At 44.2% G+C, this 23,151-nt stretch overlaps 1 pseudogene; it reads right to left on the reverse strand.

The window, feature by feature from the left end:
- Positions 1-8,275: 8,275 nt before the first annotated feature.
- LOC119320634 lies at positions 8,276-19,488 on the reverse strand (annotated as a pseudogene).
- Positions 19,489-23,151: the final 3,663 nt, after the last annotated feature.

The following is a 23,151-nucleotide window of genomic DNA, read 5'->3' on the forward strand; positions in this document are numbered from 1 at the left end:
CAGCGACGAATCCAGGGGGACGAGGGGGGGGGGGGTCGATTTCGTTTTACTCGTTGGCGATTAGCAGCCTGGCAGGAAAAAGTGACTATTTTGCTAATAGCGCCCCCTGACCACGTGAAGCCCAACAAAATCACCAAGCCCATCTTTAGCACGCCTGCAGCAGAGTAGCCCAACAAAAGGGACAAGATCAGATCAGGATCATTTGTTTTTCTTGCGTGCGATGCCTATCGATGAGGTCTAGCCATCTAGGGCAGTTCTTGACGAGCGCCAACCCTAAAAAAATGTTCTTGACCAGTGGCGTTTCAATCTGAGCCTGAGCCGACGATCCTTGCGCGCAAGAGGGCGTGTGTGTGCTGATGAGGGCCGAGGGCCATCCTTGCATGGACGCGCGGTCGGCCGGCCGGCCGCGACCACATTGAGAAGCGGCGAGCAAGGAAAAGGGGGTTAAGGATAGTCTCGTTAGTTATTCTATATCAGATTAATCCATTCCTTTAGAACCTCACAATTCAAACTGTGGTTACTATATAAGAATGAAAGATTAATTAGGGAATATATCCCTTTACCAGTTTACCCATAGGACAAGGTTTTGCATTGTTTATCACATCATGTACTGAAAGATTTAGGTTAATTAACACATGAGTTGATTTTGCATTTTCTTTATGATAAATTTTGAGAAAAAAATTAAAATTGATCACAGAAGACACATGTTTTGATGAAGATTTAGGCTGTCTCCCTCACAAAGAAAAAACGTAGACTGTCTCCGTATGTTTCTTTACGAGTCTCTATATTAGAAGCAAAATTTTGCCCGCGCCCCCTATGTTTGAATCCTGGCTCCGTCCCTGGATGGAGTGGTGTATTCGTTAGAGGTTTATGACAGCTCCAAACAAAGGTTAATTAGGTGAGGACCAATTCACCAATATTTAGAAGACTCTGGTGAAAGCGCTGTGTGAAACCGTGCTGGGAGTTTCTTCTTTTGGAATCTAACTAGCTAGTGTGTATAGTTTATGTGTTCTCGGAACAACAGAGCTAAAGTAAGAATTACTTGCAAGTAATTAATGGCGACTTGACAACTTATTGGCTTCTAACGTAATTGAGAAATTATAATGATACATTATATGATCTGTCGAGTTGAGCTTATCAGGGTTGGCATGGTATATACTCCCTCTATAAAGAAGCATAAGAGTGTTTAGATCACCACTTTAATGATCTAAACGGTCTTATACCTCTCTTTATGAAGTGAGTAGTATATATGTTAAGATTGTACACGGTAAAGATAATTACTACGTTGATCGTGTACAAGAGTTGCAACCCAAATGTATTGGTATGTATATATAGGACTAGCTGGGGAGTACAAACACAACCACATGCAAGTGTACGGATGAGCGATGTGTATACGACCAGGTACCTCCTCCTTTAAGTGACTCGCGTCGCCATCGCCATCGACGAGATACGTTTTTTGACTCACCTTGATTTATATAACTTGACAGGTTCTAGAATGAATCTTTGACTTGACCAGGTGGTAACCAGCAGCAGCACTGGCGGAGTCAGCACGACATTCCAATTCCGTGTCGTGTAGCTTACTGTGTAAGTAATTAAGTACTCCTATAAGTATAGTAGCAACGACGTGTGTGACTACGTGCACATGCATGCAACTGTATGGTGGCTGCGTCTTCGTCGTCGTCAAAAGTCAGGCTCCGTGCATCTAATGTCTACTACTAACTGCTAAGAATATATAAAAGTGAATATGAGTGGTAACAAGTCGGAAATCCAATTGGGCTCTAGGAAGCATGTGCTTCTGCGCGCCCAAAATGTATTTTGCAAATGTAAAAAAAAATTAGATGTGTTTATTGTCACACCAGATTGCTAGTACCTGCAGATTTTCAGGGGAAAAGTTTAAGCATTTTGACTCGAACGACAAATGTTACACGTAATTTCTTTTCCGTTGATGAAGCACTGCTATTCCGTTTTCCATAAAAATTGTCAAGCACACTTGTTACACTAATATAAACATCTACATAAAAAATCAGGTTTTTAAATTTTAAATTTACAGTTCGCCCGGGAGTATTTGCTCCCTAGAGCTAGAACGACACTCCCATAACAAGTACGGATATAAACTAATTGAAGTCTCGCGCGTCGTTATGGGAACCTTGTTGAAAGAAATGTAGGAATAGGTGCTATAAAACGTTAACCTTGTCGAAAGAAATGTACAAATAGGTGCTACAAAACAACTAAAGCTAATGGAAAATAAATGCATGAGTATTTCGATTTGCATGTTAGAAACAATAAATTCAAAATGATGTATACTTTTGTATCATTCATGACCACGGGTGTAAATACTTCGATTCTGTCATTTTAGCCTAGAATGCTTTGATTTTGATGGCACTGTTTGATGGGACCTTACTATTCATGTTACAAACACGGTTTGATGAATATTAAGGTATCATTTATATTTTCTTCACTAAGAATACAAGGGGTGTCAATACTTCATGAAACTTCACACGTGAATAGAATGGTCGACCAAGTTTGATACCCCAAAACTTCAGAATATTTTAAATTTTATAGTTTCTTTTAATTTATTATTCACGTGGGTGCGCATGGAATCATGTTTACCATTATATTCGGCTATAAGACCACTAAAGCTAAGGTAAAGCAAATGTATGTGTGTTTCGATTTCCATGTTAAAAACAATAAAAATAAAATGATGTATAACTACAGAAAAAGGTTTTAACCGTTGTTTATGAGACTGGCATTTTCTAACAAAACACATGTGAAGGCTTCAATGTCATGTCAGGTTTGCCGCATAGTTCACTTTTTTCTTTTTTTACGAAAAGAGGATAACTCCCAGCCTTTGTATCAGGACGATGCATATAACCATATATTATTAAGAATGCAAAATCTAGCAGCCGAACAACATCGACCTGAAAATAAAGTGAAAAGAAAATCCAAGGCCGCATGCCTTGCAAGCTTCATAGTGCATAGGAATCATAGTTGTGCTTCCTCACTGTACAATTTGCTTACTTTTCATACTTGAGCTTCTCCCCTGTGGTAGTTTGCTTCGTATGTTTCATATTTCTGCATCCACGTTGTGTTCAGTTTGCTCCATTTTCCTGCATCATGTTGTTTTGTGGGTGTCTAGTTTGTATTCAAATCAATCAACTCATGCATCATACATTTTTGCAACCCCAATGGGAACTGAAGAACATGCTCTACGATAGTGAGACGGAATGGCACTGGTTGATGCTGGGCATGGTGTGCGTCATGAAATTGAGCATCTTAGAGCATCTCCAGCCGCGCCCCCAAAAAGGCCCCCCAGGCGATTTTTCGGCCGCCGGCGCCAAAAAATCGGCCCAGTCGCGTCCCAGGGACCCATTTTTCGCCGTCTCGGACCGAAATTGGCGCCGGCGGACCCAACCCGAACCGGGCGCGCTGGGGGGCACTCGGGGGCGCCGGGCGAATCGTTTTTGGCGCGAAAGCGACGCGGGCCAGCCGCGTCAGCGACACCGCCCGCCTCGTCTTCTCCCGACGCCTCGGTTTCCCGCGGGGAATCAATGTCAAGGCTGCCGCCGGTCATCTTTGCCATTGATTCCTCACGGGCGGCGCGTCACGGGGCGGCGCGTCACGGCGCCGACGCTTCCCCTCCCTCGGACGCGTACACACGGGCGAGGGCGGCCGCCCCGGCGCACCGCCGACGGGACAGGCAATGGGCGCCAAGGAGGTCCGGCTCCTCCCCCTCTTCCTCCTCGTCGCGCTCTTCGTCTCAATCCTCCGGCACTTCGACGCTGCTCGGCGTCAAGGCCGAGCCCGCGGCGGAGATGCCGCTCGGTTGCCGCACTCGCAGCGCCGGCATCGTCATCAGCGAGGGCGGCCGGCGCGCCTCCTCGTCGGCTCCTCCCCCGCGCTTCGTCAAGCCAGAGACGAAGCCGGGTCTCGCGCCGGTGAAGACGGAGCCGGGTCTTGCGCCGGTGAAGACGGAGCCGGGGCTGGTGCCGGTGAAGGTGGAGCACGGTGAGGTCGAGCTCGACGACGACGCGGCCCTCGAATGGGCACGCCAGGACTCCCTGAAGATGGCGAGGGAGCGCCAGTGCGCCGCCCTGCGGCGCTTCGCGCAGCGCCGCCGAGGCCGCGACGAAGGAGGAGTCGTCATCATCGACGATAGCGACGACGACGACGACACTCCGCCGCCGCCGCCACCAGCCGGGGAGGGGTCCAGCAGGGGCGCCCGAGTCAAGGAGGAGAAGGCCGACGATGGCGGCGGCGACGACGACTTCTCGGCCTTCAGCAAGTTTTTTTTGATTAGTTTTTACATGTAACTGTGACTAGTCGGCTTAAATCGGGGAATATAAGCCCAAGTTTACCAAAATTTGGCGTGTTTTAGCCGAACTTAGACTAAATTTGCTACACGGTTTTTTTTTCCGCGCCTGGGGCCGGCCCTGGGGGTCAACTCGCCCCAGGCCCATTTTTTGCGCCGGGTCACCTCCAGGCGGCGATTTTAGGCGCCCCCTGGGGGGGCCAACGGCTGGAGATACTCTTAGTGCCTTGTGTTCTTGTCATCGGCTTGGAAGCAAACTAGCAAGGACCGCACTCTATGGCCACGGGTCAATAACATTGGCCACTCAATGGTGCTACCCTCTTGCCTGATCTCTCGTGTAGCTAATCGGTGCTGACATCCGTAGATTTGTGGAAGAAAAGGAGGACATCGAAGCATGGTTTGTAGCGTTGGAAGCATGCCTTGCTTATGATGGAAGCAAATTGAGAAGATTTTTTTTTTACGTGGAAACACGTCCCTATTGTTCTTGAAGCATGTGCACGCAGGATAATAGTTCTTGTTTTAATGGAAACAAGATCTTATTTCGTTAGAAGCAATTCTTTAGTCTACCCAAACAAGAGTATTTGATTATTTTGATGTGAAAATAAATTCCAATTTCTAATTGCAGCGGCAACATTTTTTTTTGGCAACACATTCGGGAAAACCTTTTGATTAAGAAAATTGTTGTAACTGTGGACGAGCGCTCTTCCGCTCCTTTCTATGGATGAATGATAAGCATGGTTGTACGTATTTCAGAAAAGATTTTTTATGAAAAACAATAATAGGAAAAATGTTAAGTAGAAGTTCTAATGCAGTATTGTCCATATGAGTCACTGTGTCGATCTGCACTCTTTCATGTCAAACTCTTTGTGTGCTGAATTGTGAAATAGTAGAGGTTCTGATCACCGACTGTATTGATGTTTTGTTTCCTCCTGTTCTTTAGGAAAACACATTTTCTCTGGAACACAACAACTTTATTGACTTTGCTTAGAGAAATATCACCCATAATATTAGAGAAAATGTGCTCCGTACACTTTCATGCATAGCAACCGCCGTACGTTTGCATGTTGAACATCAAAACTAATGAAGTCATGTGTTTGACTGCTAGTGTCGATTCTTTGTATGGTTCTGTACTTTGCTGTGGAAGAAGTATGCTAGAATAAATATACCAAATCTCTGTGTTTTTTTTTTGCAGGGGGAAAAGCATTTCATTAATTGATAATGGTTTTACATTCCTCACTAATGATAGTGCTAATCTCCTGGGGTACATTAGAGAGCCAGCATGCAGTGCGTTGTTGGCCACGGCCAATGGCTGCCATGGCGTGGCTTGCCTTGTTCTGTGCTCTGCCAGTTCGCCGGACGTGGGTCTCCCTTTCCTTGAGCAAGTCAGCCACATCTGCAAGTTGATACATGTTGCTAGATCGGTCTGGTGTACTGGACGAAAGTAGAGTGACTAACTCGGCGCAGTCGGATTCCACCATAATGGGTGTCGTAGACCAATGCAGCGCTAGTCGTAGGCCTTCTTCGCATGCTGCTAGTTCCGATTCGAAGGGGCTTTGGCAGTTGAAGAGCCACCTACAAGCTGCAAATATCACACTACCAGTATGGTCACGTAATATCATTCCTGCTCCCGCCATTCCATCAGCAGCAACGAAAGAACCATCAAAGTTCAGCTTGACACAACCTTCCGGTGGCGGTTCCCATTCAGCCGTGGACAGTTCAGACTGCTCACGTTTGGATGGTTTCTTTTGCCCTGCTAAACCTGCCGGTTGCTTCCCTTTAGTCAGGTCCTCATTGGGATAGTGTTTGATCAAAAGCAACGTCTCCACATAGCTGCACAAAAATCGCCTGGACGCTTCTATCGGGATGAATGGCTTCTCATGTGTGAGTTCATTACGGACGTACCAAACTCGCCATAACAACATTAGCAGGAGCATACGACGGGTGTCATCCAGGTCCTGTAGAACTAACAACAGCCAATCTGGCTCATCTCTATGCATGACTTCATCCGACGGCAGGTCCCACACCCTACGCATAGCATCCCAGAGATCGCGGGCATGAGGGCACCTGGTTAATGCATGTTGGGTAGTCTCGGCTTCAAGGCCACATATTTCGCAGGTGTTCTCCAACTCTAGGTGTCGCCGACGTTTATTCTCACGAGTTGCTAGCGCATCTCGTGCTGCTTTCCAAGCAAATACGTTAACCTTTGGTGGAGCTCCACTATTCCAAAGCAGCTTCCATGCCGTCCGAGATCCATCAGGTCGGGAGCTGGACTGACCTTCACCATCGCCTGTCATGATCATATCCCTAGCCATGTTATAAGCAGACCGCACTGAGAATCGTCCATGCTTATCTGGGCGCCAAGCAATAGTGTCAGCCTCTAGGCGCCGTGATGGTTTGATTTTGAGAATTTCCGTTGCATCAACAGGGAGAAAATGTTGATGAACCAAGGTTGCGTTCCATGAACCGTCCACGTTCAGGAGATCAGCAACCCACCTCAGTCTGCATCTTCCTTTAGGTGTGACTGGTCGGAGAGAAGGTCCCCGGGGAATCCATGGGTCGCGCCATAGACGGATACTAGCTCCATTACCCACACGCCAAATGCAGCCCTGTTTTACCAACTCCAAACCATACTCTATCGCTTGCCATGTCGAGGATGCATTCCCACTGAATACCGTGTCTGTGATTTCGCCATTGGGATAGTATTTTGCTCGAAGGACCTGCGCGCATAAGCTCTCTGGGTACTGGATTAGGCGCCACGCTTGCCGAGCTAACAGTGCCTGATTAAACAACCGGAGATCCTTAAACCCCATGCCGCCTCGCATTTTGGGCCGCAACATGATGTCCCATCCGACCCAATGAGTTTTGCGTTTACCTCTTTCTGCACCCCACCAATATCGACGAATCATCTTTGTAAGCTCATCACAAAGGCCAGCCGGGACTTTGAATACGCTCATGATGTACACAGGAAGAGCTTGTGCAATGGCTTTGATTTTTATCTCCTTCCCCCCAATGGACAGATAATTATCACCCCATTCCATCAAATTCTTTGCTAGTTTCTCCTCCAAGCTCTTCAATTTACCCCTACTCATCCTACCTTCTGGTGTTGGGAGACCGAGGTATTTGGCTTCAAAAGTTAACCTGAGTTATCTGCAATATGCCCTTTATATTGTTCTGTACCAAATCTCTGTGTTAAATCTATGTGTTGGACCCTTTTTCCTAATCTCTGTGTAATCTGCCTGTTAATTAAGAAACAAATTCGAGAACTCGCTCATTGATCAATGCGTGCTAATTAAGAAACAAGTTGTCCGATGACAACAAAAAATAGTAATCAAACCACTGAAGCACGCAAGTAGTAAACAAAGAAATTAAGTGAGATATCCAAAGGGGTAACAGAAACGATCCATGTTCTCATACTGATCTTTCTCGTAACATATACGTATTTTGGCACAAACCAAACTATTCGTTTCGCCTTTTCTCATGACACATTACAAGCCCGTGTTATGGATTAAGGCATCCTCTGACGTGAGTTTGGATAAGTTAACTATTGTTTTAGGATTTAGGATTTAGGGTTTAGGGTTTAGTAACATATTACAAGTCTTTATCAAAAAAAAAAAAACATATTACAAGCCCAGTTCTTACTATCGAAATCACTATGCACACGATACATGGGCGGCCGATCTCTGAACGAAGCTGTGATCGATCGCACCAACCCATGCAACCAAAGTGATGGACGGCTGTGAACATGTGTCGTGCATACATCGGTTGCCAAGGTGTCGTCTATGTAGCAGTGCTCTCTTACTATTGACTAAGACATCCTCTTATGGGGGGTTGGATAAGCGCCAAAAAGACACGTGGTCTCGGAAACCACACCTGCCAAATGGGGTGCCCCGCCTCTTTCCCAGGAGCATCCATGTATACCGCGTGTTTATAGGCACGCCGTATACAGTGAGGTAAAAATCTGATGGCTTAGACGTGTTGTGGCATGCTGTTAGGTGGGGTAGCAGGTACGACACAGATGGCATTGCGTCTACCACGCTCGGAGATGCTGTTCTCGGCGAATTTGAGGCTGGCCATGTGGAGGCCCTTACCCTTCTCCTCCTCTGTCCACTCGGCGGCGTAGTACTCCTCCTCAGTGACGTCAACGCTGGGAGGCACGAGCATGGAGCCCCACTGCAGGAAGTGCACGAGCACGACAGGGAGCGTACACACCATGATCATGATGCCCATGTATTGGAGCCCTTTGCCAGTGGTGTACTGCGATGAAGTAATCAAGAGGAGTTGTGTGAGACCACCCCCCACATTACCGCCTGCACCTGTCATGCCAGAGACAAGCCCGAGGGAGCGTCGGGAGACGAAGGGGATGACACCATAGACGGTGCCGCATGCAGCCTCGACGCAGAAGAAGTACAGGACCATGCATGCTATGGAGGTGAGAAGGGTTGATGCACGACCAAGACGAACGCAGAAGACTCCGCCAGCGGTCTGGTGGATCCAGATGTTCCAAAGTCGGGCACGCATGCCGAAGTAGCGGGGACCAAGGTCGAAGAGGTACCCGCCCATGGAGCGTGCAAAGATATTTGCCAAGCCAAAGCAGGCGGCAATGATGCCTGCTTTTTGAAGGTCGAGGTAGAAACTATCATAGTAGTACCCGGCAATCATGTTGTTTGAGGTGAGCTCGACACCCATGCAATAGCCATAGATGAAGACAAAGATCCAGGTTCGATAGTTGGTGACGGCGCCCCGGAGAACCTTGGAAAACTTGTCCTTGTTCATGTCACCATTTGGTTGGAGGTTCCTCAGGTGGCCATCGGGGAGGTCCTGTCGCAAGTGAGCACGAGCAAGCCCATCACCACCAACATCATACCTACACAAAGTAGGCGATGCGCTACGCGATGAAATGCGTCGCACCACATGCCTTGATGGCATCAAAGATGAAAGGCATGATGAGCTGTGTGGCACCTCCACCCATGTCTCCCCGCCCCGCTGTTAAGCCGCCGACTGTCCCGATGATCTTCCTATTGAACATGGTGCTGATCTAGTATTGTCATCACACAAAGGTGGCAAGTGAGACACCGATGAGGAAGCGTACGGTGATGTATCCGGCAGGACTGTCGATGACGGACATGCAGAACACCGATGGTGCAGAAAGCATGATGAGGAAAGCACTTCCATAGCATGGGCCAAGAAGGTCACAGATGACGGCCATGGCCAGCCTTGAGAAGATGGCACCAGACACGGAGGCAACACCGGCGTTGCCTATCTCGGCCTTAGTGAGGTTGAGGTTGTCGCGGATGATGGGGATGAGCGGTGCGGCGGTGAAGGTGGAGACAACACAGGTGAAGAAGGACATCCATCCAAGGTGGAACGCACGCATGTGTGGGTTACCGAAGGATAAGATTTTGATGAACTTGGCCTTGTGTTACCAGTGAAAATTATGTTTGAGCTTTAAAAGGTACTATCAAAGCAAAATCCAAATCCAGTATGATGGGCATGTCATGTTATACAAACATGTAAATTACTGCAATCGATTTCGCAAGGAGCTAGCCATCGATTTCGCAAAAAGAAAATAAGGAGCTAGCCATCGTAACAACTTGTTTCCATTGGATATTTTCTTGTATCTTTACCTAAGCGCAGATTTCACACATTATCATATACTACATGATACTGGTGTATGATACCATGGACTACGCCCCTCTCAACAATGTACCGGTAAAGGAAAACAAATGATTAATGGAAGTTTTAGCGTGTGGCACTCTACGTACTTGATGGCACGCATGCCAATAAATGGAGAGCAACTAAGACATGCATTGTATGAGAATTTTGAATGAAGTGATTGAGAAACATCCAAATTCTCTTGGGAAAGATAGAGGGAAGAAAATGTGGCCTTTTATTTGTGATTTTTCAAGACAGTTCTTATATGCACATCAAAGGCGGGAGTAGCTAATCTAAACAAAAGTTTCGTCATTTAAATAAATAGTAACTTGCACGGTGGTATTCAAGTCGTTCCTTGTTAGCTCCATATCGAAAAAAGGTTTTCCCCCGCTTTATACAATATGTGTCTCTACCTTTGTAGATATTAGGTTACGTTAGGAGAAACCTTGAATAGTAATATGTAATTTTTTTGCGGGGAAGTAATACGTAACTCTTATGATCTATATATAAGCATAATCATATATAAGTATCTTGAAATACAAATCTAATAACATCAATTAATTCTATGTCACATAAAATATAATAATAACGTAATTCTTGAGCAAAGGATTGTCCCAACCTAATTCACAAAGTATTCTAAGATGGAGTGGTGCATTTCGTAGGAGGTTTATGGAAGATCTAAATAAAGGTTAATTAGGTGAGGACTAATTGACCAATATTTAGAGGACGCTGGTGAAAGCGCTGTGTGAAACCGTACAAAGAGTCTCTTCTTTGGAATCTAGCTAGCTGGTGTGTATAATTTCTGTGTTTTCTGAACAACGGAGCCAAAGTGAAAATTACTTGCAAGTAGCTTAATTAACAGCGACTTGGGCTTATTGACTTCCAACCTAAGCCAAATGAGAAGTTATAATGATAAATTATATGATCTGCCGCGTTGAGCCCATCATGGTTGACATGCTACTTATACGATAAGATTGTAAGATAAAGATGAATAATACGTTGATCGTGTACAAGAGTGGCAACCCAAACATATAACTAATGTACAAACACAACCACATGCAAGAGTACGGATGAGTGATGTGTATACTCATATGTATACGACCTGTTACCTCCTTTAACTGACTGGCGTCGCGATCAGTGAGATACGTCGTTTGACTCACCTCGATGTTATAACAAGACAGGTTCTAGAATGAATCTTTGACTACTTGACCAGGTGGTAACCAGCAGCAGCACTGGCGGAGTCAGCACGACATTCCTATTCCGTGTCGTGTAGCTTACTCAGTAAGTAATGAAGTACTCCCTCCGCCTCATAATATAAGACGTTTTTTGATATTAATGTAGTATTAAAAAATGTCTTACATTATGGGACAGAGGGAGTACTAAGTATAGCAATGACGTGAGTGACTACGTGCACATGCATGCAATTATAGGAGTGGATTACTTCGTCGTCGTCAAAAGTCAGGCTCCGTCCAGCTACTGTGTACTAGTAAGAATATATAAAAGTCAATATAAGTGGTAAGAAGTACGGATATAAACTACTACTAGTTGATACCTCTCATCACGTTGTTATGGGAACCTTGTCAAAAAACATAGCAGTTTCTCTAATAGTATAAAACAACATAAACTAATGTAAAGCAAATGTAGAAGTTTCGGTTTGGGTGTTAAGAACAATAAGAACAAAATCATGTATAAGCAAAGTAAAACTTTTGGATTGTTTCACATTTTCTAACAAAAAAAGCATGTGAAACATAAACTATTGAAGCCTGATTAGAATGAAGGATAAATTCCCCAAGTTTCAAATACTAAACCCTGAACCCTGACATAAACTTAAGATTACAGACTGAGCTTATTCATATGGAACCTGATGAAACTTGGCAAAAACTTACTATTATAGTTATCAAGTTTTAATATTTCAAACTTGGTAAAAAGGTTAAAATTTGCCTGAACCATGCAAACTAGCTTGGTACAAAGCTAGCATAAGAACCATGCAAACTAGCAACTTGATTGATTTTGCCTGAACAGTGAACGCACGTCTAGCCGGCACCTCACATGCGTACGCGAACCAGTAAAAGCTAGCGCTTAATCGATCGGATCAATTCGATCTCGGCGGAATACTCTCGTGACTATCCTATTGATTCGTGTATATACATGGTAGTGAGGAGACATTTTTTCGGAACCATTCGATGGAGACATTTTACTCGATGGAGGCGTGAGTTTGTGCAGCAAATTGAGGCGCGAACACAGCTCAGGGACATCACCCGTCGAGGTTAAACTATCACCCACAAGATTAATCTACACAAATTTATACACTACAGTCTACAGTAGAGGCTGAATGGGTAGTTATTATTCCACTCATCATATTATTATTAGTCCATGTTCAAAAAAAAGAAAAAATGTTCAAAAAAAATATTATTATTAGTCCCCTGCAATTTTTTTTAATGATTAGTCATATAGTACTATTTTTTTATTTATCCAACCACGACGAAATATATCACATTACCTCTTTGTTTGCATGTGAATAATCTGGTAATATACTACACTAGGGGTAAAAATGTCTTTTCATGTCAGACTTAACACCGTTACTAGTCAAATCTGACGGAAGTCTCACATAGGGAACAAAATGAAATTTAAGTGTCAGAAAGGGAAGGAAAATGTTTCTTGGGCCAAAAAGGGAAGCAAATTTTAAGAAAGGGCCAAATAAGGAATTCTCTCTCAAAGAAAAGGTATGGGAGGTGGTGTGTGGGTGGAGCATGAAGTCTCTACCAAAAGCTGGATAGATGGACCCCCTAAAGTAATCAGGGCTAAACGCATGCAGTGGACCAACCACGTTTATGAACTGCAACGCGAACGTAAGGCCGACCAAATGCGGCTGTGCCACTGCGAATTTCATTGTGTGTGCACTATTTAAGGCTAGCTAATCCGGAGCATCCTAGCCCTCAAGCCTACATCATACAACATACAACGGTTCTATTTGCTCTCGTGTTTACCGTTCTAACATACCGTATAATAATTATCGCCTCTAATCATGTGAAAGTATAGTGATCACTCGGGCATGTGCGCCTTGCACTTTCCACCAAAGAGCTCCACACCCCAGCTCATCGTCTGCCACAGGGCCGCCATACCACATGCCTCCATGTCCTCCGCTAGCCCACATGCCTTCCCATCCATCGTCAGCCAACAAGCTTCTAGCAGATCAATTGGTCCACCTTACAAAGTGGCTAGCTCAATCTATCTCTCCTTCCACCTCCACTAACTTGTTCAGTCATCCATATCAAGCTTCCGAAAGCAGGATCCTCGTCTATCCCTCATTGGTTTCCTCCCCACTGTCCAAGCTGACGATTCACGAAGGTGGGCAGCAAAGCTCTCCCCTCCCTCACTACAATTTCTCTTGTTTTGTAGGTCTCACTCGATTTTTTCCTTCCATTACAGGTTGTGCTCTTGTGACTGGGATGAAGAGGAGGGCCACACAAACGCCAAACGCCATGAAAGACTCCCATTACGTGAACAAGTCCATTATCCACACCCTATACTCTTTTTCTTCGCCCATGATGTCTTTAATGGAATTCATCTTCTTTCCCTCTTCTTCATGGAATCCTTGCTCCCTATAAGCTCACGAGCCACTCTTTCATTTGCTTTGGTGGAGCATGCGATAAAGCTTGAAATACTCAGTATAAATTTGTGACGACATGATATTTTGTGAGGACTTAACTCGATGACAATAGGGCTAGATTCATATCAGGTGACTCTAAATTGGTGAAGGCGGGGCCTCCAATTTAACCATGAGATGTTAGTGGATTCAGAATAAAATTATGGTGTATAATGTTGTTATGACATGTTGCAGGTGTGTCTATAGTTTGTTGCGTACACATGCATGTTGCATTGTGATGATTCTAGAACTTCAATGAAAATGTTGCTTTTCAAGTTGTCAAATTGACAAGTCGTACAAACTGGACGAAGGCCTAACTCAAATTTGTCAAACATAGGAAACTGGAACCGGTTGATCCCGGGATGGGATCAGTCAACCAATGCCTAGTGTCCTCAAAATTTCAATCACCTTGATAAAATACCATGCCTTCTTGTATACTATAATATGTCTTATTAGATTAAGATTACCGGTAGGAACAAAAACTCTAATAGTATCACGAAAGCAATAGTTATAACTAGGACAATTCATGGGTTGAGTGAAAGACCACACCGTGATATATGTGAAGCCCCTCCCGAGTAGACAAAGTCGAGGCCACACGATAGCTTAAGAAACATGATGCATCAAGCCACTGTGTTACCATGCAACATCATCGGAAGAATGCAGTCGTTTAGAATGTCCTCAATGGACTGCCTCCCGAGGATGTATTAGGCGATGCCCAACACCCTCCCATCGTACACTAGAGGGTGAATGCCCTTTCTCCTGTTTTGGGGAGTAAGAGTAAAAATACATTACTCTTGAGCCAGCACGAAGTCGGCAGCCAACACTTCTAGCAGATCATCTGGGACGCCTGGCACTCTCTGTATGTCCCCCAGTGAATGCTCTTTATCTACATTGAGAAAACGATTTTTCGCTAGGCTCGGTTTGGTGGTGAGTGTAACTAGAACTCGAGGTCCATTGGGGCACGTGGATAGTCAAGTTTTAACCTATTTTATAAACCGATCTTGCTCAATAACATCCCTCAAGTAGTAATAGGGGAAATATTTTGATTCTTGTGAAAATCAAAACATCAATAGTGTCCATCTTCTTTTCCGGTGTCCATATAGCGACAAACAAGCTTTGGTTACTATAGCAAGGAAAGAACATATATACACTTCCCCGTTCGTTGTGACAGAATTGATATCCTAACATCCTTGTTGCTTTCCTCGTAGTGATCGCATCCTTCCCAGGCAGATACATGGGGTTGCGTCTCTTCTTTCGTCATCTCTGCGAGAGAGTTCAAGCCACTCATTGATAAGATTGCCGCCAGATTACCAAAGTGGAAAGGAAAGAACTTAAAGAAGTCCTAGAGGGCCTCTCTGCTAAGACTGCCCTCACCGCCTCTTCCTAACAGCAATATCATCCATTGCACTGGAAGTGGGTCCAGGTCAAGCTCAAGAAGATCTCATGCAACTTTGTCTGGAAAGGGGAAACTACAAGAATGCATTCTGAGGTCACTCCTTGGTTAACTGGAAACACGTTTGTCGACCAAAGAAGCTTTGGGGGAAGGAGCTGGGAATTGCTTCAATGGACCAGCCCAATTTGGCCTTGGATGGGCTCTCAGCTAACGTGTGACGAAGTCAACATGGATTTTTCCGCGCATGCACCACCTTCGCCATTAACAAAGGGCACACTGCCCTGTTCTTTCCATGATAAAGGGAGTGGAAGAGGCCTCAAAAGTCGCTTGTGTCAGTCTGTCTGAGCTCTTCAAGATTACAACAAGGAAGCATATGACAGTGCACAAGGAGTTATAAGGGGATACTGCATCAATGCGGTGGCAAAACTGCACTTTATTCTCACTGGGTTGTCTTTCAAAAACATCACGCATCGGGCTTTAGATTTTGGTGGTGCCCGGCCAGCCTGTTAGTAGTAATCTTGAGATGAAAGTTTGTTACTTAGTTGAGATATGGCTGAGTGAATCGGTCATATTAGTTAGGACATGTACCAGTGGCGGTGCCAGGAATTCATTCATGTGTAGTCAATTCAAACTTGTGTAGTCATATGTATGTATTTATGATTTTTTATTCTTAATATATACTTATTGTATGATGTTATTGCCAAAAAACTGCATAGTCATTTGACTACACAGCTCATGCATGGCTTCGCCACTGGCATGTACAATGGTTGATAAGATAGTCTTATCTTAAAATTTGCATGTAATTTAGAGATAACAAAGAAAAACGTCTACACTGGGTCATCTCTTAGCCTTATCTTCAATAACTAGCTATTCCTAAAAACATGATGAGACATATTGTACTAAGAGATCATCTCTTGTCTTCTCTTAAATAAGATAAGACAAGCCTTTTCTTATGAGTTCTCTCTCCTCCACCTCATCATTTATCCTACATGGCACTTCTAAGATAGCATCATTGTACATGCCCTTAGTACGCGCACGTAGCTGATGGAGGTTGCATGCAGCCTCCGTTAGTGAAGTAGTTGGCCACGTCCTGGATGTGGGCGTTGGCGTAGGAAGTGGATCAGGGTGGATGGCTTGGCCGTGCGTCGGGTGAGCACCCGCGTATAAAGACTCCAGCCCTGTGTAGTAAGATCAGCGCGGATCAGCGCGGTGTGGTACGTGCCACCGAGCGTCGGTAAGAGCCATGTAGCCAGCGGGAAGAAAAGGATTGGGCATTCGTGCGCCGGCCGGAAAACCTTGTGCACTGTTCTTTTTTTCCCACTTCCGTTCCAGAGAGTGGAGAGGTTGCTAGAGGGCTGCGGTTCCAACACACCCATGGGTATTGGCCAGAGTAGTTTTGTGTTCTTCGTCTACTTCAGGCTTGGGTCATGTTCCTTTTAAAAGTGTGTCTTCTTGTACATATTTATCTCCTTCTATATGACAATGCAACACTCCTGTCGGTTTCTCAAAAAGAAGAAGAAATCAAATTATTAAAAGTATTGAGCGGTGTTGACAAAACGTATCATATATAATCAAGCTTGTTCATACGTGTGTACAAGGTTCATATACAATATTTGTAATGCCAAATCCACATATTTCCAGATTAACCAGATGAGGAATCAAAGTTTTTGTTCATATTAGTTTCAAGTGTAGCTCGTGCAAAAAAGACCCATCTAAGGTTCAATAGTGTTAAGGTTCAATAGTGTTACAAAAGCGTTCATATCACGACGTGTAAGCCTGAATCTTCTAATCTTCTATAGATGAATTGCTAATCCTCTTGCACGATATTAAATGAACTTCATTTAATTTGCCAATAATGGAGGATCTACTACCTCTAGTACTACTTACAGAAGTATGAGTTTAGTGAATCCAAATGATTTCAACTATTCAAACTCTTATATACAATGTATTATGCTGCTCCAATGATGTATCCATCAAATCACCGACAATTTGAAAAGACCATTAATTGCATTGTTTGAAAATAATTTTGGAAACACCATGAGTTGCATTAATAATCTTTGCAAATGCATTTCTAACCGCCCGACCGAGCCAACCAACTGGTGGTGCATGCGGAGTCTACACCAGTAGCATGACGCATTAAGAAGTTGACATAAGACGTAACAGTTCCTTTAAGTGGAGAAATTGGGCACTACTACAGGTTTGCGTCCGATGCAAAGTGACCACGGCCATATAGGCACACGTCATAGCTAGGATTCCTAAACGACCAAATTTTTGGCAACATCCCTGCAACAGGAGAGTCGCGAGAGTGGGTGACGGCAAGGTAAATTTTTTCAATATACTATCAATTTGGACGTGCAAGATTACTAGTCAACATAAACCTCTGAGCATCATTTAATTCAGGCATACGTGCAAAATTCTTTCTCTATGTATAGAATGACCATGCAACCGATGAAGACAAGTATGCATTTGTTTTGCTCATGTAATCTTCAACATGATCTCTCATCTTCATATTTATTTTGCAAATGCCTTCAATAATTTTACATAAGAAATAAAAAGGTGTATTTTTTTGTCTTCAATAATGAAGTATATGATTATCAAGAGAAACTACCTGAACAATGTCCGTGCACCTAATATATTTGGTTGTATTCACATAGGTGATGTCCGTGCACCTAATTTCTTTTGCAACAACAAAATATATTTTTATAAGGGATTAAGTAAAGGTGGAGGGGGAGTCATCTCGGGACCAACTCCAAAATTTGTGAGTAGGAAAGATCTACTACTCCTTTGCTGATGAAGTGAATGTAGCATGTTGGGCGGCGATCCACTGTTTGGCATACGCATAGTGGAAGATGTGTCCGCAATTGAGCACTGCCATCTGGTCCTCGTCCTAGCAGACATCCAAGGAAATAGGCACTTTGTCACGCCATTCTGGGCTTGTGTGCAGCGTAGCTCAGCGAAGCTAGTCTTCGGAATCCCATCCATGATGCTCTGGTGAGAAGCCACCTCCTGTCTCCTGGCAATGCACCTACTCAATGCCCAGTGAATGAAAATAGACATGAAAATTAGCATGACTAGCTCACCCACACTCTCACCTATCCTGAGCGCAATCCTGTTGTCCTTGCTCACATATGCAAAGTGAGGCTTTCGTGCCACCATCGATCAAACAACACAATAGAATAGAAAGTATAGAAAGTTAATCTATTTTTGCAAAGGCATGTTGTTCAACTGAAAAGAAAGTATTTCCTTCAAAAACTTGAAATAAAGTATAGCTAGACATATGTACTTTACCACTGTCTGTGACAAGGGTACACCTTTGTGCTCCCATTTTTCTCCTCCTTTTCATTGGGGCCAAGGGGGCCTCGGCCCCCCTCCTCACGCCCCCTAAAATTTGCATGTACATAATAACAAGTATAAGATGGCATCATCTATAACAATTTGCATGAAATATATGTTCACCAACTTCCATAAGCCTAAAAGAATATGAAGAATCTATAAATCATTATGTTCAATATCTTTTTGGGCCTTAATGGGCATAGTAGATAATGATCTCATAATACTTTCTAGTCCATATCAATCACAAGACCAAGTGTTCTTTATCAGCTCCTCATAGCTTACATCTCCTCTCCACATATTTTCATATCTGAATATACGCTCACCTTTCCTTTTTTTTCCACTAAATCTTGGTTTTCAAAATGTATTAGTAAAGCACAATGATCTGACTCTGATGTTTGCACATTTGTTACATTTGTCTTCCCAAATCTATGCAAGAATTTGTCAATCTGCTAAAGCCCGGTCCAGTGTGACTTCTACATTTCTGCAACCTTCTTGTAGATTATCACATGTGTAGGGGAGGCCTGAATAGCCTAGATCTAACAAGCCACAATGCTAGATTGCTTCCCTAAATCCAGCCATTCTCCATTCCGCCCTTTCCTTGCTTCCAAAGTGCTCCTCCTTCGATAAAACCTCATTAAAGTCCCCTGCATATATATAACCATGGCAGCTCACATACACTTCTCAAAAAAAATAGGAGATACCATGATTCCTTCCTTCTAGTGCACTAAGGTTGACCATAAAATGTCGTGAATCTCCAAACTACTCCTTTCAAGCTCTCACAATGAACCCACACATCAATATGTGACCGACTTTTATACTTTTCTTACAAAATGATACCTTTTTCCACATAAGCACTAAGCCTCCGCTGAGGCCCTCCCTATCTATTCCAATTGCATTCAAAACCGAGATAAAACCTCAACTTCTTATCCTTGTCCGCTGACAGCTTCGTCTCTGAAAGGAAGACAATTTCTGGGTTGTGCTGCTCCACCAGTAGGTGGAGTTCCTGAACTGCCTCGACTTGCCCACACCCTCGACAATTCAAACATAGGGTCTTCATGGCGACCGACGGGGCTGCTCCACACAGGCAGCCTCCACCGATAGAGCAAATGAGGATGAAGTTTCCATCTTTTGTTTCTTGACACCCTCTATGTCCATATGGTACAGTTCCATAAAGGTAGGTGCAATGTACTATCTTTTTTGTTGTTCTCTGATCATATATAGGAGCTAAAGTCATTTTCCCGGAATCCCCCAGCTTGCCAACCCCCTCTGCCCCTATACCATCTTGCTTTTGGTGAAGGTTGTTACATTTCAGAGGTTTCCTTTTCCTTCCTGATACAATCTTATCTTGTGCCTGGGATGCAATAATAGCCTTGCAAGCATTACTACCTTGAACACCTTTATCCATGTTTGTTTCCATCTTTTTCACAGAAGTTGTAAGTTCTATATCCATGATTTCCTTGCTTTCCTCTAATTTCTCACTCATAAATCCTCCGTTGACTTTTATTTTCAGCTATTATGAGAATCACTTATGTTTGATGTTCCACTCCAGTCTGATGTTGCTGCTGCCTGTGCAAACGATTGAATCCTTCTCTTCCTCTCTTCTGGAGCTCTAATTTTAGCATCATACTCCCATTTTCCTTCTGCATCTCTTTTCGATGGGTTTAGACATTCTAGCTCAGAATGCCCCATGATGCCACAAGAGAAGCAGAAGAAATGTAACTTTTCATATCGCAAATCATGAAATTGATCTCCTTCTGAAGTCTCTATAGTAATGTACCTTTTTTAGAGGTTTCCCAATTGGTATTTCTACTCTCGCTCTCAGAAAATTTCCCGCAGCATCACCAAATTCATCAACATCCAATTTGTCCACTTTGCCCGCCAAACCTGCTACCTTCCAGCCTTTCCTATTGTTCTAAATATGCATTGACTCGAATCGCACATCTGAAGGTCTGAGATTCTTATTAAGATCTTTCAAGAGCATTGCATAGCGACCAACTAGCCATGGGGTCCCATCCACGGCACTTTCTTTGTCAGCCTCTAATGTGAAGTCTGCTATAAAAAATATTGTCCCCAACTGTCGTGGAATTGTCACGTCAGATGTCCTAGCGTAAGGACTTAGTCGTGGAGCCATTGCAACTAGGAAGCTTAAAGGGGTTAAACGGGACAAAGGACACAAGGTTTATACTGGTTCAGCCCCTTGCGGTGAAGGTAAAAGCCTACGATCCAGTTTTGTGTGGGATTGCTTATGACTCGATAACCAGGGAGCGAAATCCACTTGACCTAGCTCTTGATCTGATGTTACTTGCCCTAAACCGCCGCCGGGACGTCCCTTTATATACAGAGGTTGATGCCCAGCGGCTCACAGAGTCCCGGCCGGTTCATAAACAGTGTCCGCCTCGGTCTCTCTTTATTTCTATCTTACAATACAAGTTTACTCATACATGGCGGTTTATCTCTAGAGGCCTTAAGTCGCCTCTGGGCCTTGGGCCTTTAAGTGGGCTGCCATCCTCAAGTGTCTTCAATGGGCTTCGTCATAGGTGTGACCCGGCCCCTCCTGGGCGGGTCATGCCTAATAGTTATATCCCCAACATTAGGCCCCAGATTGATTTGAACTGGTTCATGTCAATCTTCAACACTTCAGAAAAATCTTCTGCTTCCTCTTTATGCGAGAACTTAACCCGCCGTGACGTCATCCTCTGGATTTAGGTTAACCCGCCGTCACGTCATCTGTCATTAACTTATGCTTTGTCCAATATATCTCAATGGATCCTTATCTTAAAGATCATCCTGAAAATCGAGGCGTCCTTATAGTTGGATAACTTATGCCTTTGGTCTCCTCGTTTTTCACGCCCACTCATTAATTTTCCTTATAAATAGACCCGACCTGGTCTTTCCTCATTCTTCTCCTTTATGCATCTTCTTCCTCGTGCACCCTACGGCTGCTCGAGCTCCGCCGCCGCTGCGCCCCTCGTCTTCGTCGACCTTGGCCGCTGCATCGACCTGAGTCTATCTAGAGAACGGCGGCGAACCTCCGCAGCAACCCTGCATCCGTAAGGTTTCTTCTTCCCCTGCTCCAGATCTTAGGGTTCGTAGGTTCTTCCTGTGTTCTTCGCTATTCATGTTGGTTCTTCGTAGTTCTAACACTGCAGCCTCCTTTGATCCAAGAATAGTATAAAACTTATGCGATAACTGTTTCACACACATTTTGATATCAGCAGATCCCTTTATATTGCAAAGAGGCCTTCTTAGAACTGATGAACTCATCTATACTCTGTTTTTAGGTCTAGAATATTTTCTTTTCTGAACAGCCGTTCGTTCCAAAATAGTAACTGCATTTTGTGAAACTTATTTATGCCACACTTAGGCAAAAATTTGTGTCTGTTAGATCCCCTTAGCCATGGCGACTCTTATCACCGGCTTGAAAGATAATGATTTAGTTGATACTCTTAACCGCCCATGGCGGCTTAAATAACTAAACTGTCAATGATGCTTATGGCAACTTAAATAATCTGTCATAATTATCCTCATACCATTAGGCCCCTAGATAAGCCGCCATCTTAAATATTGACATTTCCTCTGGCTCAAATTTAAACCGGAAATTTTATCCTTTCTTAGGCTTCTACCACCATGGCACCTAAGACAAGCACCTCAAGCAACTGGGTCCCATCCGTCGTTACCGAGCAGACTCTCGAAGACTTTGTGAAAGTTGGTTATTTGCCAAAAAAGGATGTCATGTCGTACCGTTCCCCTGACCCGACAGAAGAGAGACCTCAACCCAAGGAAGGGAGGTGATTGTTTTTACGGATCATATGAATCGGGGTTTCTCACCACCCGGCTCAAAATTCTTTAGAGACGTCCTGCACTTTTTTTATCTCCGCCCTCAAGACATCGGACCCAATTCCGTGTCTAAATCTGCAACTTTCAAGTGTTCAGCGAGGTGTATCTTGGAGAAGAACCCAACCTGCTACTCTTTAGAGAGTTATTTTACTTAAACCGCCAAAATGAATGTGCCAGCGGACAGAGCTTGGAACTTGGCGGCGTCTCAATCCAGCGGCGGAGAGACGTCATTTTTCCTTATGCCAATCCCCCGAGCCATCCAAAGGACTGGAATCAAACGTGGTTTTATTGCCAAGACACTTCCCTGACTGATGAAAATCCTCTGCCTGGTTTTCGCACCTTGTGTCTGGACTCCAATCACCCACTGCCTGACAAGATACCACCGGCCGAACGCAAAACGCTCGCCCCCACTTTGGCCAAAATCAGAGCTCTTCTGGGGAACGGGTTAAACGACATCGATTTGGTCCGGGTCTGGCACGCCTGGCGGGTCATTTCATTAAGCCGCCGCCCCGGTTTAATGTGCAAGTACACAGGCAAGAAAAATGATCCTCAGCGAAACAGCCCTGACAATCTGCCTGATCATGTTATCAATGACATGACCAAGTGTCTTCTCAATGAGAGCTTAATAGACTGAGACAAGGTGGGCTTGAGCCCTTTCTGCACAACCAACCCGGCTCCAGCGGTAAGTCGCCAAACTGAACAAATCATTTCCAATTTGATGTTTATCCGTACTCAATTTTTTGTTGATTGTTTGCAGGCTGATGACAAATTCTGGAAAGTCAAATATGATCATGAGGCCACGAAAAGAGACAGGAAGGTCAAGAGAGCCGCTAAGAGAGCCGCTACAAAGAGACGCCCAAAGAAACCCAGTGCTTCTGAGCAGCTTCGGCTAGATGATTCTTCTGAGTCGGAGGTAGCTCTTGACTCCCTTGGCTTATTTTTTAATCACCTTATTGATACTGATTATGATCAGGATGACAC

Source organism: Triticum dicoccoides, chromosome 6B (assembly GCF_002162155.2).
Source record: "Triticum dicoccoides isolate Atlit2015 ecotype Zavitan chromosome 6B, WEW_v2.0, whole genome shotgun sequence".
Taxonomy (NCBI): domain Eukaryota; kingdom Viridiplantae; phylum Streptophyta; class Magnoliopsida; order Poales; family Poaceae; genus Triticum; species Triticum dicoccoides.